The sequence below is a fragment of the Aythya ferina genome, assembly GCF_964211825.1.
Source record: "Aythya ferina genome assembly, chromosome: 14".
Classification (NCBI taxonomy): domain Eukaryota; kingdom Metazoa; phylum Chordata; class Aves; order Anseriformes; family Anatidae; genus Aythya; species Aythya ferina.
In genome coordinates this window covers 15735940-15751751 of record NC_140312.1, presented here as the reverse complement: position 1 = coordinate 15751751, position 15812 = coordinate 15735940, and the positions used below count along the sequence as shown (strand labels likewise).

At 38.9% G+C, this 15812-nt stretch overlaps 1 protein-coding gene and 1 long non-coding RNA gene across 9 annotated transcripts in view; one reads left to right on the top strand and one right to left on the bottom strand.

The window, feature by feature from the left end:
* The window catches only part of TENM2 (teneurin transmembrane protein 2), a 1369797-nt gene that overhangs the window by 1161766 nt on the left and 192219 nt on the right, over positions 1-15812 (top strand). The window lies entirely within an intron of this gene.
* Positions 5954-7501, bottom strand: LOC311444318. Its single transcript, XR_014697812.1, has 3 exons — positions 7405-7501; positions 6913-7076; positions 5954-6031 (listed from the first exon to the last, which is right to left on the bottom strand). It is a non-coding gene; the product is annotated as an uncharacterized lncRNA (long non-coding RNA).

The window sequence follows — 15812 nt, the reverse complement described above, 5'->3', positions numbered from 1 at the left end:
AGGATGGCAATTTTGCTTTGGGGAGATGCAGGGATTGCTCATTGAGACCCAGAATCCCGACAGCACAGACAGCTCCTCTGGGGAACATGAATTTCAACTGTTCAGTCAAGTTAAGGTGATTGCAACTTCCTGAGTTTTAACACTGAAATTTCTTTGAGCCAATTAGTACTGGTGGGACTTGCTGGATCAACAGCCTTTGCATTCAATGCTTTCTTCTTAGGGTAGTGTAGGTTTGTCTATAGAGCACTACTTCCTGCATATGATAAGGAGGCTGAGTTCAAATTCCCAAGATGTCTGCAGACCAAAATTCACTTGGTTTGATGTTTGTTCTTTCAGGCTGTGGGGTGGTTGATTTTGTTGTTTGCTTGCTTGCTTTTTTAGTTAGATGTTTAAATACATACATTGAATATAATGTCATCTTTTTGAGAATCTTTATCTTGAACTGTTTTTTAATAACCAGTCTGTTAGGTTGAGTTGATTAACAAACAAATACGTCGCAGCTGGTTGTTTTCAGGAATTAATGCTCTAGACTTCTATTAGTAAGACCTACAGAAATACCACCATTGGGTTTCAGTCTGCACAAAAAATAAGTATTTTGAGTTTCCAGGATATTTTCTCAGTTTGCTTTATGAGAAAGGTTCTAAAAAGTCTGAGGATATTGTAGTGAAGTTACAACATTTCAGACCCTGGTTGTAGCATAGTAAATAACACGAGAAAAAAAAAAAAAAAAAAAAGTATATGGAAAAAAAGTTTTTCTTTCCATAGTTTTACACACCCAACCCACACCATGTTTCCTAAGACCAAACCTCTCAGCATCTTCCCCCTGATCCCCAGCCCGAAAAACCGTGAGACTTGTGTTCCGTTTTTCAGATGAAGTTTTTATCTTCTCACTGCCAGGCAAACACAGAGCACATGTCACAAACTGGACCGCAGCCGAGCCATGAGAGCGGGGGTCTTGCCTCGCAGGACTACTACATTCCTGTAGGAATTGCCAAGCTCTGTGTAAAGCACATATGTATTTTATAAGTTTTGATGCTTTCTCCACCTTCAGTTTACACTCTGAAATCAGTTGAAGATATGAGAGGATGTTAATTTAATAACAATATGTCAACATTGCTAAATATTCCCATGAGTAAAATTCACAGCAATGGAGAATATGTTGAGCAGTCATACAGCAAATTGCTCAAACATGGTACAACCTGTAGCACAGAGCTGCCTGCTTTAGCAGATTTCATGAAATTAGATAACATTTTCTTACTGTAGTCCCAGATGTTTGTTTTTTTTTTTTTGTATTGTTATTAGTCTGCTTTAGTAGACCATGCTTAAAGACTCTCTAATGATTCTTATACAGTGCAGTCTTGTTTGTTACCCTATTCATCAAAAATCAGGTAATGAAAGTTTCCCACTTCTATTTTGTTCTTAAACTTCATTGGAGCCATTAACTCCATCCCTAGTGCTGCTTTTAGCACTTCTTCCTGTGACAATCTCTGTTTTACAATTACAACACAAACCAACAAAAGAATCTGCTCTGTAGCTGAATTTTCATTGCTAAGCAATTTGGAGTATTAAAATTGGATATTAAATTGGATATTAAAACCAATTCTGCTTTGAATGATCCATATCAGAATACAGGTAGTTATTATGCAGCCTTGATGTAAACCTTAGAATTTTTGCAGAAATGTTTATGCCATGGTTTTTTAGCTGGAAATGTTAAAAGCATTAAAATTATTATTATTATTATTATTATTATTATTATTAATAATAATAATAATAATAATAATAATAATAATGAAGTTTAAGATAACAACATCATAATAATAATTTCCTGGCTGTCCACTGCAAACATTATATATTTAGGCAAGCAGCTCAAGTCCCGCCAGAACACCCAGGATCGCTGGCACACAGTTGCTCCAAGACTTTGGGGATTTCTCATGTTCAGGGTGTCTGCAGCACACTCCTGCCACATCAGCACCCTTACGGCTTCTCTGACCCTTTTTCTTCAAGAAACATGGCAGATACTGTATATACTTCCCTATATTTGCACTTTTGGAAGCACTCTGAATCCCTAGATACTGTTTTCCTGAGAAAATCTAAATATTTAGGAGTAGTTGATAGAACCAGGAAGGGCACAGGAGCTCTCTAAGAGTTTCTGACAAGACAGAGAGGTGGAAATTGGAAGAAGTTTTTGGATTTACAATCAGACTTCAGGTCCTGCACTTCCATTTCTCTCTGTTGAATCCTTTACATGAGACTTTTGAGATTCTGTACTGATGAAAACTAAATCACCAGGGGAAAAAACAGTTGAATCTTGATGAAACAAGTGAAAGAAATATAATGCTGTTGCTATTTTTGATAATAAAGTTAAGTTGCTTTTTTGAGTACTGGAAGAGCTCCAAAAAAGCAAGTGATACTCACTTTGGGAGTACTTAAATATCACAGGCTCAGAGCAACATACAGCTCTGCTTTTGTCATCGTAGAGAATTGTTCAGCCTCCCACAGGCAATATTGGGCTAATCAATTAATCAGGAATTTGCATAGAATTAAAACTGCATATTAAAGGTTGCAGGAAATAGAATTGCCTATCAATGTATAAACAAAACACATCACATTAAACAAAAATGATTGTGTAATGAAGCAAATTAAAATAGCAGTGGATTTCTAATTGAACTTGGAATATTCAAGTTTCTTCTAAAAAAGTAATGGAATAGATGTCTGAAATTTACTCATGCATTTTCGACTGTCATCACTGTGCTCAAATATTACATTACCAGCGTACACAACGCAGCGTACATTTTTTATCCCCTATGCGTATATTCCCCCAGGAACCTTCCATTCCATAATGCAATGTGCTGACAGTTGCCAGTAAAATTTGCTTTATTGTCCAATGGAAAAAACGGTCGCTGGGAGGAATAGTGTAATTAACACCTATGCTTACATGCTTCGCTGCTCCAGAAAATTGATCCAATAGACATGATACACATGCAGGGGTTGGGCTAGCTGTTAAATCAGTACACATAAATATTGGTTTTATTTCATAAGTCTTCAAAATGTTACAGCCCTTTTTATGGTGATCATCACCTTAAAACTTTTATCTGTAATGAGATGAGAAAATTTTGAAAGGACTATACAGAATTATTCCATCGAAAGCAAACAAACAAAAAAAGGGTGTCCTGCAGAATGGTTATTGTTTTAGAATGCTGTTACAGTTGAATTTCAAGCTGACAATATGAGGAGTCTTTAAAGATGAGTTAAATCACAAATACGATGGACTTTTTTGCACTGACTTTAGGAAAAATGCAATTGACTTCTGAACACTTACTATTTTTTTAATGAGGAAAATGATTAGATCTCTGGTTTTAGACCACTGAACATCTTACTCATAACCCCATTGTTATGGTATTTCAAGTCTATTATAATATTTTGCTATTAATATTTCAGCAGATGCTATTTAATACATACTTACACTGCTTGATGCATTTGGTTATTAGCCATATTCAGCATGCAGAGCTGTATAATATATATACATGCATATATACATGCACAAAACCACGTGGGTCACCTTTTCCCTCCTGTATGTTTGTACTTCAGTGGTGTTACCTGCAGCGGGAGAAGCACGTTCTGCTGCTCAGTTTGCTTGTTCTATATTTTGACACCCAGTGGATTGTGGAGACTGTACCTCTGGGTTAATGGAAACAAATTTTGCATGAAAAGTACTATGTCCAAAAAAATCAAGTTACACAATCTTTAAAAAAACATCAATTAATACAAGCCAAGAACTGGTGGAAAGGTGGGTGATAATTGAGGTGCGAGTAGTGGCCGGATATGAGGTGCTCTTAAAAATTATATTCTGTGTCAGATTTCTCATTTAATCACTAAATAAGTTTTTATAGTTTCAGAGGGTCAGAGAAGACAGAGTTATAGTTCATTTTGGAAATGTGCTCATTATTCAGGTTACCAAAAATAGGCCTTACTTGTTTTTGTTTGTTTGTTTTGTTTTGTTTTTAAAGTATTTCACAGTAATGAATAAGCTGAGATTTGCAATTTTCAGATTTCTGCCTGAAATAATCTTTGGAGTGGTTCTGCTTTAATCTAATACTGTTCATTGTTGAGGGGAGCAAGGGGTCATGTAAACCTGTTTCCAGATTTTTTTTCGTGCTGGAAATGGTAACAACTAATACATGTTTTATTTGTATTGTGTTCTGCTGGCTAAAAATGATGGCTTCCAGCTCAGTAATGTAACCTTGAAATTCATTAGGCTGGTAGCTGGGAAACGTGCAGATGGTGGGGTTTGGCAAGCCAGTGTTTTTGGTAAAATTCTCTGTTTGAAGTCAGTGATTTGATTGTTGATTTATTTATCACTGATTTATTGTAATTTAAATGAAAACTTAATTAAGCGAGCATTGATTAAAATTCAATACAAAGAATGTAAATGTTGGTAAATGATAATTACTCTCAGAACCGCTAAAGTGTTGAAAATGCCTCCTGGCCGGCTGCTTGGTTTTAGCAGCTCCTTTCTGACTCCTCTGCAGTGTCTCGTGGTGTACTTTTGTGCAATACCAGGCTATAGGATGACTTAATTACAAATAAACTCTGCCAAACCCAGGAGCAAAACCCGAAGTTTAACAATGATATGTACCAGTTTCTGAGAAATTCTGCGGTCGCCATTGTGCTTTGTTGAATTCAGTATCAATAAGCAGAGAATCAGGGGTGTAAATCTGGGGGGCTTGATGTTCAGATTTCACCATGAATAGGAGAGCTAGAGGCGTCAGGGAAGAGAGTCAAAGACCTTGAGTTTATTCAGGAGGGAGGCTTAGCAGAAATAAGGAAATGTAGTTTAGGGCAAGATGGGGCTGAATTAGAAAAGCTGCAGAGTGCACTTGTAATGCATTTGAGGTTCCCTCTGAGGATTAATCTGTAGGTAAAAGCCTCACACATGCTGAGTACAACTCAGCGGTATTTACATTTATAGCCAGAATTGACTGAACCTGCATATCAGCTCTAAGTTACCTCTCGGTGTATTGATGTACACATACACGCACGCCCATGCGCCTGAATTTTATAAATATATAATGTGCAGCATACATATGCATGCTATACATATAAATTAGTATATGTTTAAAAAATGAAGGTGGAGAAATCATGTAGATCTTTGTAAAGGTAGGAAGAGCCTTGGGTATCCGAGAAATTCTTCTGGACAAAAGGAAAAGGGCATTATCTGTAATTAGAAATAATAATGTATAATTGGTTCATTTGCCATATTTCTACAGTTCTGATTTAGTTGAACAATGTGATCATTATGCCACCAGTTTTCAATAGAGGTGTCACAATGAAAAATAATTGCAATATTCCACAATATTAACTGTACCCTAATTGCAAAAGTTTTGAAATATAATTACCATGAAAGCTAATGCGACAGGGAACATTAAGCATAATTAGTGTATTTAAAAAAAGCGGAAAACTGTTAGAAGCTTGTTATTGTCTCGTAAGGTAGCTTCAAATTAGCTGGATGCAGAGCACTTTCATCTAGGTTTTCTATAATTTTGGTTATTAGCACAGACTGCAATAAATTTATTTGACATAGCCCACACCTGCTAACCCTGCAGGAGAGAATTTCTAATGCACGCAGGTCCCAGGCTTCTTGCAGAATCTGTCACGATTTCCTGGGAGACAGCAGTGGGTAAGTTTTAGGTGATTTTTTTTTTAAACAGTCAATCATAACATACTGTTCAAATTTAACACCTCGTTTTAAGAAATTTCTGCAAAAAGATGCACAAAAATGCTGTTACGAAGCACTTACAACAACATACAAATCACAACTATGTTCTGAAAAGCTATGTAGTATGTCAGTTTTCTATTTTCTTTACAGAACTGCTACATGCTTTCACACAGAGCATGAAAGTTCACCCTATTTGTTGTTATAATCAGGTTTGTAAATTATGTAAATGATATATCATACCACGTCTGTACTGGAAATAATCCGGGCCCATATAGCAGGGGATGGGATCCGAACTGTTAGAAGCAGTGGTGATTTCTGTAAGGTCAAAGTTATGGTAAGAAATATCTAAGATACTTCTGTATGGGGTCTTTTGGCAGTATTTTGCAGTTAGAAAGCAATACCTGTTTGGTTTGCTGTTGGAAAATTATTGAAATGTGTTTGGGAATAAGATGGATTCAAGCAGAAATATCCAGAGGAACAACAGTTGTTGTTAGTGGATGCAGTTTTAAGAAGCACTTGTTTTGCTCGGTCTTAAGGTACTATTAGCTACTAAGGCTACATTTTTTCTGCTCTGTTGGCTGTTATTGCAGATTTCTAACAAATTCCTGTTTGGAAGGAAATGCGGTCACACCTTGGATCATCTGGTACAATTTATATTTTCCTAGAATCATCTTTATGGGGAAAAACAGGCATGTGGTGGCAATTTTTGCAAGCGTAATTTTTGGAAAGGCACGTTTTGTTTTCAGTTTAACTCCATTAATTTTTAATTGATCTGGTGTCAGTCTATCAATGACAAATGCTCTAACATTGCTGGCTAGGCAATTTAAGCATATCTTCTGCAAACTACCAACAAAACTTCTCCTTATTCTCCCTCCCAAGTAGTTGTACTGTAATTAAAGCAGAAGATGAGCTTGCTTCTGCACAATGGAAAGTTTAAAACTAAGGAAAAAAGGTTAAGATATGGAAATCCAAAGGATGTTTACATTGTACATTTTTAAAGTCAGCTAGAGACTTTAAAGCAAGTAGAGAGATAGGAACCTGTTCTTTTATTTATTTATTTTTCTTTAAAGTTCTGTTAAATTGTGGACATGAAATCCCTTTAAATGTTTATATCTATAAGCATATATATATATCCCTTTATGTATTTCTTTCTGGGTACTTTCACTGGGTTTTCACTCTACAAAAATTCTAAATACCTGCAGGTGTTTCTTCACAGCCTTTGCTGTATGCGTTCTGTAGGATACATACTCTTGCTAGGACACTGCCAGTTAGGAAGCAGAACTGCAGAGGTATCGAAGTACGGGTCAGACTCAGAACAGCCTGCGGGACTGTGATATAATGCTCTGCACTGCTGGCATACCTGCAGAAAAGTAAAGTTAGATAATATTAGGAATCATACTGTTTTCTCGCTTATATCCAGCACTTACATAGACAGGATGGATTATAGTCTGGTCAGTATTTTGTTTAAAGAAATGTATCCACCCTAAATGCATTTACCATAATATTTATGTGAATATATATTTTTTTTCTTTTTTTCCCTTTCCCAAGACTAAGATCAGATTAAGATGACTGTGAATGTTTTCAGGAGAGCTCCAGAAAACTTTCTTCTTGTTAATGATTTACTTAAAGGCTTAGGTCTTTTGTAAATAACATTGAATAGAGGAAAAGCGGTGCATGTAACCAGTTACACATAATGTCTGGCACTGCCTTTTTCCATGCCCCTCCACGCAGCTCGAGGACTTGCTGTGTTTGCTTGGCCAGCAGCAGGGCAGCAGCAGCATTATTTGAAGCAGTGCTGGGGGAGCCTCGGGCTGCGCGTTCCTGGCACCATCCCCACCCTGCGTCATCTCCAGTGCTCCCGAGAAAGTGCTGTCTGATGGAGTGGATGTGAAGATCACACAACCCTAGGGAAAAAGTAGTGTGCATTTCACAGGCTGGTAGGTCCCAGCACCAGACTCCCCCATGGGTGCACAAGTGTTAGGCAGGAGGGTGTCTGGGAGAGGGTGGGGTTTGGGAGCAGTCGGGATTTAACTGGCACAGCTGGCCAGGGAACCCCACTGATGACCTGTGCATTGGAGTAAATCTCCGTCATTGCTTACCACCAGGCTAGGACTCTTCATTTGCAAGAGCCACAATTAGCTTGTAATTCCCTGGGCTTCGGGTCCACTGTAAGCGTCTCCTTTGGAGCATGATGCCCTGCGGTGCTCAGGGGTCTTTTCATGTGCAAGCCTAAACAGACTCCTCTTTGCTGACCACTCTGGACCACATTTCACAGAATCATCTAGGTTGGAAGATACCTCCAGGATCATCTAGTCCAACCTCTGACCTAACACTAATAAGTGTCACACCTGTTGCTAGCCCTTTCTCTGGTGAAGTGCTGTAATTGGTTTGGGTTTTTCCCACTTCATCTTCTTTCCTCTAGTTGTGTTGAACTTGAGCGAACCATTCAGTTCCTCCTTACTGCAGCAGTGTCGGAGTCGGGGCACTCTGCCAGCAGGTGCAGGAGAGGAGAGAGCGCTTTTCCTGAACAAGGTTGAGGTTCTGCTTCGTTTTTAGAGATTGTCTGATGTATCTGTTCTTTTTCTTTTGCAAATAGCTTTAAGCTCTGTATTTTGCAAGACTTGCATTGATTCATTATTTAATGAGTACTGTTAACTCCACGGCTTAATTTCCCTGTTATTTATTATATAAAAAGTTATTTCATTAACTAGATTGAAACAGATGAGGGTGGAGAACAGAGCTCTGATGGGCAAATTTAAATATGTATTCAATATCCAAAATCAAGCTTTAGATTTTCCAGAATTAATCTCCATTTAGGCTCCCATATGAAAAGGGGGTTTCTTTCTTTTTTTTTTTTTTTCCCCTTCTCTTTCAAACATTATGCAACTACACATGCATACAAATAAGCATGTAAATATTCAAAAGTGTAGATTTTTAAAAATAGACTATGTAGCACAGAAATTGGACTTCTCATTGCAACCACAACAAGCTTTTGTTCTTTGTACTGTTCAGCATATCTAGCAATGCAACCTGTGCACTCTTGCCTTTTAAAATTGTTTTCAGAAGTGAACATTATTAATTGCAGTGCTAAGAACTTGGATTTGCAATATGATTGGGGAACATCAGCCCTGACAGATGCAGGGCCTCCAGAAATCCTGGCAGCACTGTTGCTGTCACTTTATACTCTGAATTCATACCATTTTTGGACAAACTGGGAGGGAGCTCGGATGTATATTTTGTTCTTGATTGTGTGTGTTTGTGTGGGTTTTGAACTCACTATGTTTAGCTTGCTGAGTGGCTTGGAACAAAAGAGCAGACCGGGGAAAAAAGCCCCAATGGATCTCTGAGGCAGTCGCCCACACCCGCTGTTCCCCAGCAGGTCACTGAATTTACCAGCCCTAAGGAGTGGGTGGGGATGTGCTTGTCTGCAGGTTCTCCATGGACTGCGTGTTGCTTCTGTTTAAGGCGTACTGAAAATTATACATCTGAACCCCCTTCTGTGCCCCCCTTCTTTTGTTCCTTTACCAGCCGGCTTTCATTGAGGGAGTATGAAATTAAGATGGCAAGGCCAGCTTCTGCCTCTCCTTGTTGAGCAGGGAGGGTACCTTCATTAATTAACCTGAAAATTGGTTTTAGCTAAAGTAACACCTGTGATTCAGAGATTACTCTTAGCTTCTAAAACACACACATCTAAGGGAAATATCAGTAACTAATTTGTGGTTTGGGCTTCACAAAGTATAGAAATGCCTGTTCCTCTTCTCATTAGGACTTCTTATTTATTTTTCCTATCTATTTAAAGTCAGACATTTTCTCTTTGGGATTTACTGCCACGAATAGCTGTCCGTTTTTTATTCCCACCAGCTGTGCATTTGAGTAGCACACAGCAAAGTTTATGAATCACTTCTCCTTGACAGATCGTAACGATTGCAATATTCTGCCACATAGCCACCAGCAGCAAGTGAATGATATTAGCACCTAACTCTCCAGAAAACTCTGTTCAGTAATTAAACATTAAACCTCTGATGCCTATCATCATTCAGTGCCAAGACCCTTTACAGAACAGGTTTGCTATATTCAGGTAATGATATTAGAGATGTTAATTTATTCTAGAAATGTAGCTATCTGAGAAGAATGAATTTGCTGAAATCAGAATTCCATTTATAAGCTGGCTTTTCAGGACTTTTCTCCTAATTCTGACATTTACCATGCAGGAATATTTACTTAGTTAAAAAATCCTCTGAATGTAGGATAATTGACGAAGAGTGATGAAAAGAACAATATTTAAAACCGTGGCACCAGTAGCAGTGCATTATATAATGCATAAATCTGCTTCCATTCAGTAAGGACAAATGATCCAGCAGCACTTCAAGCGCCGGGCACAGTTTCCAAGTTAATCTGTCACTGCTTTGGTGGCAATGTGAAATTAAGATCAACTCGCTGGCTAACAAAGCAGCTCAGGAAACATCTTATAAAAATTCAAACTTATAACAAATATAGTCTGTTTTCCATCAGTATGTATGCATAGCTTATTTAATATTATTGTGATGAGAAATAATAAGGATAGCCCTCAAAGAAATTGATAGTTGTGTGTTGTTTGGTCGCAGCCACAGTTCATGCTCACTAGCTAAAGCGTTCACTGTTAGTAATTATCTGTCTTACCCAAAAAAAAGGGGGCAAAAAGAAGGTAAAACAGTCTTAAAATGATCTTGTAGATATCTTAAGCTCACAGTTGCAAAATCAGGCATGTAGAAGGTTGCTCATTGCCAGAAACAAGGTTTGTGTGCAGCCTGAATTTGCCTGGTCTCGTAGGGGATGACGCAGTGCCCAGGCGGCGGGGGCATGTCCTGGGCCCCTTGTTCCCCTGGGGGCGTGGGACTCTTCTCCCACCTCTCCGCCACAGTGGTTCTGCAGTGTTCAGTACGCACCACTGCTCATCTGTCCATTCCTAATGCTCATTTTCCTTGTTCATTTTCTAGCATTTCTTCCTTCTCTGACTTCCAAGCTTTTTCCTTGTCTGCCTATGTGGGGGGTTGTTTATTTGTTTCCTATTCCCCCACACACACTTCCTTTCTCAATAGTTTTCAGACTCCTTACAGTTACTGGAACTTTTAAGTCCATCTCTTCTCTCTCTACTGTTAGGTCCATTTTTCTGTCCTCTTGCTCCTTGCACTTTCGTGTTGTTCTCTGCCTCCATCTCCGTGACTGGCAGCTTTCCACTCCCCATCTCCTCACCCCCCCTCAGTCCTTTCTTGATCTCCTAGCCCTCGATACTAGGCAGTTGATAGAGTAGTAGGAATGCTCTCTGACTAGCCAGTCAGAGACAAGTCCCAGCCCTTGTTCAGGCTCTTTTCAGTGTCCTGCCTCTGCAAGGTAGCATATTTTGGTAGCTTCTGCTGCAGGCCTAGTTCTCATCTCCATGTTTAAATTTGCACAGTAGGATCCTTCGTCTCTGCCTGGCATGATTTGGAGTGTGCAGCAGTGTCTTCTACAACACCAACATCAGGAGAGGTTTTGCATCATCATCGTCTCATGAATCTTTGTGGCAAAGGTTGATCGCAAGTAGAGACCCCTCTCTCTCACTCCTACTCTCCTCTCCATAATGCCCTGGTCCTACAGATCCATTCTGTAGGGAGAGGTGGAGCAGGGCTTGAACACAGGCCACAACTTAGGGTCAGAATGGGAGGCGCTGATGACACCACACCAGGAGACGGGCATGTTTCATCATCACCCTGTCCAAGGCTCTGTGATTTCCATACATTCATAGGTGCCGCATCTGGTGCAGTTGCTTGCTGGGGAAAGGAGCAGTGCTGCTCTTGGAGCACATGGAGGCAGGAGCTTGGCCACCTGTGGACTTTCCTCTATATCCCATCATTGCTGCAGAGACGCCTTACTGGTAACTTCGCCACCAACCCATGTGAGCAGGCTCAAAGTCAAGTCAGTGCAGAGCAGGGTAGGAGGCTACTACCACGTCCTAATCATTTTGCTAGTATCATTATCATTATGCTTTGCTTGTTGACCTGTGCATTGAAAAAATGTGGTGCCAGTGTGGTATTGGTGTATTGTCTATCATAAACATATGGTTTACAGCAGCCTGGAGCTCCAGCTGCCAAGGGAGAAAGAAAAGCTCTCCTTGGATCCAGGCAGGCACCCAACTGCAGAGTCTTTGAAAACATGAAATTTTCAAAGTGAAATAAAGCTTTTGTGTATATGAACACAGGGATGGCAAGAAGTGTTTTCCTGATACAGAGTCACTGCACTTCCAAGTGTCTTATCGCTGCTGCAAAGCACAGGGTATTCTCGTTGTTCAAACAAAACCTTGCTCTGTTTTCTTCAATGGGGACAAAACCAAATATTCCTCCTGTCTGTCTTCCAGACAAACTGTGAGACGATTTCCAAAGCAAGACCAGCCAATGCATTTACTGTAAAACGATGACCAGGCAGTCTGGGGATGTTTCTAAGAGGGAAAAAAAAAAAAAAGATATTCTAGAAGGCCATGTTGGAAAAGGTAAATAATTAGCAGAGGTTTTAGTGCATTGGATGTAAAGACAGATGTAAAATTGTCAGAAATGTTGACATAGAAAATTATGTATTTCTTTTTTTCATTCAAATTTTTATCTATTACTTTTTGTAAAACCTGCAGTAGTAGCAGCTACACTGAAATTAATCTTTATTTAAGAATAAAATAAAGAATTTATTTAAATTCTTTATTTAAGAATTAAAAACAAATCGCTATGAAGAAAATACTTGCATTATTTTTAACGTTTCGGTAAGATACAGGCAAAAACTTAAAATACTGAAAATACAAAGAATCAATGCTGTTGGGTTATAAACAAAAATAAATTTAAATTAGTAGAAAACTTTAAAACAGACCTAGGAGCTCACATTTCTACAGGAGGGAAAAAAAAAAAAGCACTGAAAGAGTAATACTGCATCTTATATAATATGTGATTAAGACAGTTCATTCTTAATAACTAAAAGTGAGTTTGGCTTGCAAGATGTTAGGCAATTTAATTGCCTGATAGCTGGCTACTGTTTTGAAATACAGTTACTTACATTATTTTTAGAGATTCTTTTGAAGCACTCGAATGTAACAGCAATAATGCCCTACTACATTATTATAAAATCTCTCACCTAATATTTAGAGAACATATTTGAAGTAGGAGTTGCGTTTCAGGCATGGAGAATAAAAAACACATCTGCCTGCAAGCTCTTGTTCTTTCACACCTCCCCTTGTCCCTGCACGTTTGAAGGTAACAGTCTGAAATGTTAAACTAAGCAAGTTGAGTCAATGAAGAGCTGCAAAGAAAGTCACTATCACTTGGTATTGCAGTGTGGAGCATGGTACTACCTCCAGACATGTAGAATGTATGGCGATGTAAACTCACAGTTCACCATAGCAGCACCTCTGTTACAGTTCATCACATGTACCTACACTGACCGAATACATTTATGTGCAGCCGTGTGTGTCTGTATAGATTTGTGTATGCATTTTGTTAAGTGGCTTTTCAGTTGTTTTTTGGTTCACATCAAATAATTATTCATATTGACAGGTTATTATGTATCTGCTGATGCCCCCCAAATCTTTGGTCAAAATCATAAATGACCAGGGTGGTGATACTGATGAAATGTTTGTTGCAGTAGCATGTTGTAGAAACTGCTTACTCAGGTGTTGCTTCAGCTAAGGTAATTCATTCCTATTTGTGAACTTTTCTGTATTAAGTTAAATTAAACTTTCTCAGGTGTTGTATGTTCTCATAACAAGAAGGTTTGGGATCATTCTATGCTCTCAGGTAGAACACGGCAATATAACTGCGTAGGAGGATTGTGATGTAGACCTCACTTGACTTTTGGATAGGTCTTTTAACAGCTGTATGTGACTGACCAGTTTTTAGGTCATTGTTTGGATGAAAGTATTTCATTTTGTCACCAATGCCAAGGCTAGAATAAGCATAAGATTATTTAAATGAGCTTTGAAACCTTAATTCATTTGGCAAACTGCTGTAGGGCATGAGAACATGTTAAGGGGAAGAGGCGAGGAAATGCTGAGATCAATTAGAGAAACCTTTTGACAGCTATTTTCAGTGGATAGAGCCAGCTTCTTGCAGGAAAGGATCTGCTGGCACTGGTGTCAGTGTCTTGAGGACAGTTGTACCGTCAAGATGCAGATGCAGAGCAGAGGGGAAGGCATGTCGGGATACTTGAGGATTACTCAAAATGAAAACAAAATTACCACAGCTGCAAATAAGATTCTTTTCTTCATATCTAGCAGTCCAACTTTTTGAAGTTGCTCAGTATTTTAACACAAAATCTAGTTGCTTGTTCAATCAGCCCTGTGATCTGAATTTTGCCATATGCATATTCATGCATGTGTTTACATATTTGTTTGTTTATTGCATCTGGTACCTCAGTAATGTGTAATTTCTGTTTCTTCCTTTTGTCTGGAGGCCTCTCATATTACATTTAGATTGTATCCTTTATCATCCCAAATTGACATTTATGCTTTTACTGCTATTGTTTGCCTAGCTCCTCTCTGGTATGGATCAACAATTTGTTTTAATCTGTGTCACTTCCCTTATCTCCCTCTACACAGAGATGCAGTCATTTTGCACTAGCGTTACGCCTCCAGAGTTTGTGTTAGCAAGCGTGATGGTTCCCCTCCCCGTCTGAAAGGCTGGGGGAGCTTAATTGCCATGCCAGCTCGTTTAGAGGAACGCACAGACGGCTGCGTGTGCGAGACTAGTTTTGACAAAAGCAACGGTGTGCTAGTGCCTGTGAATGAATAAATCTGATTTCCATAGAAGAATATTACGGCAATAGCTAGGAAGTGGCAGAATGGAAGCGCGTTACGCTTTAGAGACGTTATTCCTTGTTCCTAGCAGGGGGCTAAGCCACGTCCAAGGAGTTCTGCAATACGGCTGGAGGGCATGCCCATGCTCTTCTCTCTGTGATACTTGGCGTTTATGGCTGTTGTTGTAAACAATCGTTTTTGCTGTAGTTTTCTTAAATGATGAAATGAGAATTAGGCCAGAAACATGTGGATTCTAGAGGCCTCAAGAAGCTGTTGAGCTTTACATAGCTGCAAAGCTTCCCATGGATTTTTTTTTTTTTTGCTTTCTAATAATCGTTTTAACTGTTTGTGTTCAATTCTTCCCCGAAACCTGTTTGGTTAAAAAGCTGGGCTGTGGAGTAGTTCTGTGTATAAGAAATACTGTCATAATGTGTGTGTACTGACAGAATTGGAGCTGTAAGCACAGGCTCGAAATGAGTGAGGTTTACGTACTGAGTAATGAATCTCTCTCTTGGAAAGAAGGAATAATGAGAGCAATCAGAGTAGCTGAGCAGAGAGCAGTCATGTAAAAAGTGTTCTGCAATACTCAATAGATCAATTTAGGTATGAAAGCTGAAAATGGGAAGCTAATGAAATAATCAGTGATACAGAAGTGTGGTAACCAGGGTACCTGCCTGGTCCTTTTTTCATGTGTCCCTCTCGACTTTGGTGACCCAGTGCACAGCCTGCAAGGGCCTTGCTGGCACTTCTGTTTAGCTTGGGGTAATTTTCATGCACCATGAATTCACCATTTGTTACCAAATATGATGGTAGCATGCAATGCATTCTCAGGAGGAAAGCATGCTGCAGTGTGCTGAGGAACGGGGTGGGGAAAGAAAATGGTTTTGCATTCATATACATCCCAGAATAAATACTGACTGACTTGCAGGCAATAATCACTGGCTCGGTAGGAAACACTGCTGATGAATATGTTTAGGGGAGGAAACCTCTGTGTCAAAATTTGGTAGAGGAATAGGAGAAATATCACAAAGAAGTGCAATGTGCGTTTAAACTGCTTATTGAGCTACTTAGCTCAATATTGAGCAATATATATATATTTATTTTTATTTATCTAAGTAGATACATATATGTTTTATATAGAGATATATATTTTATATATAAATTTATGTAAAGACAAACAAGGGTAATATTTGTCTGCTTCACCCAATTCTGGTAGCTCTAACTTCATGAAATGTCAACACAACTGAATACATTTTGTGTTTCCTCCAGCACAGCATCCTTGTCGGTGACAGCATTTCCTGCTTATGT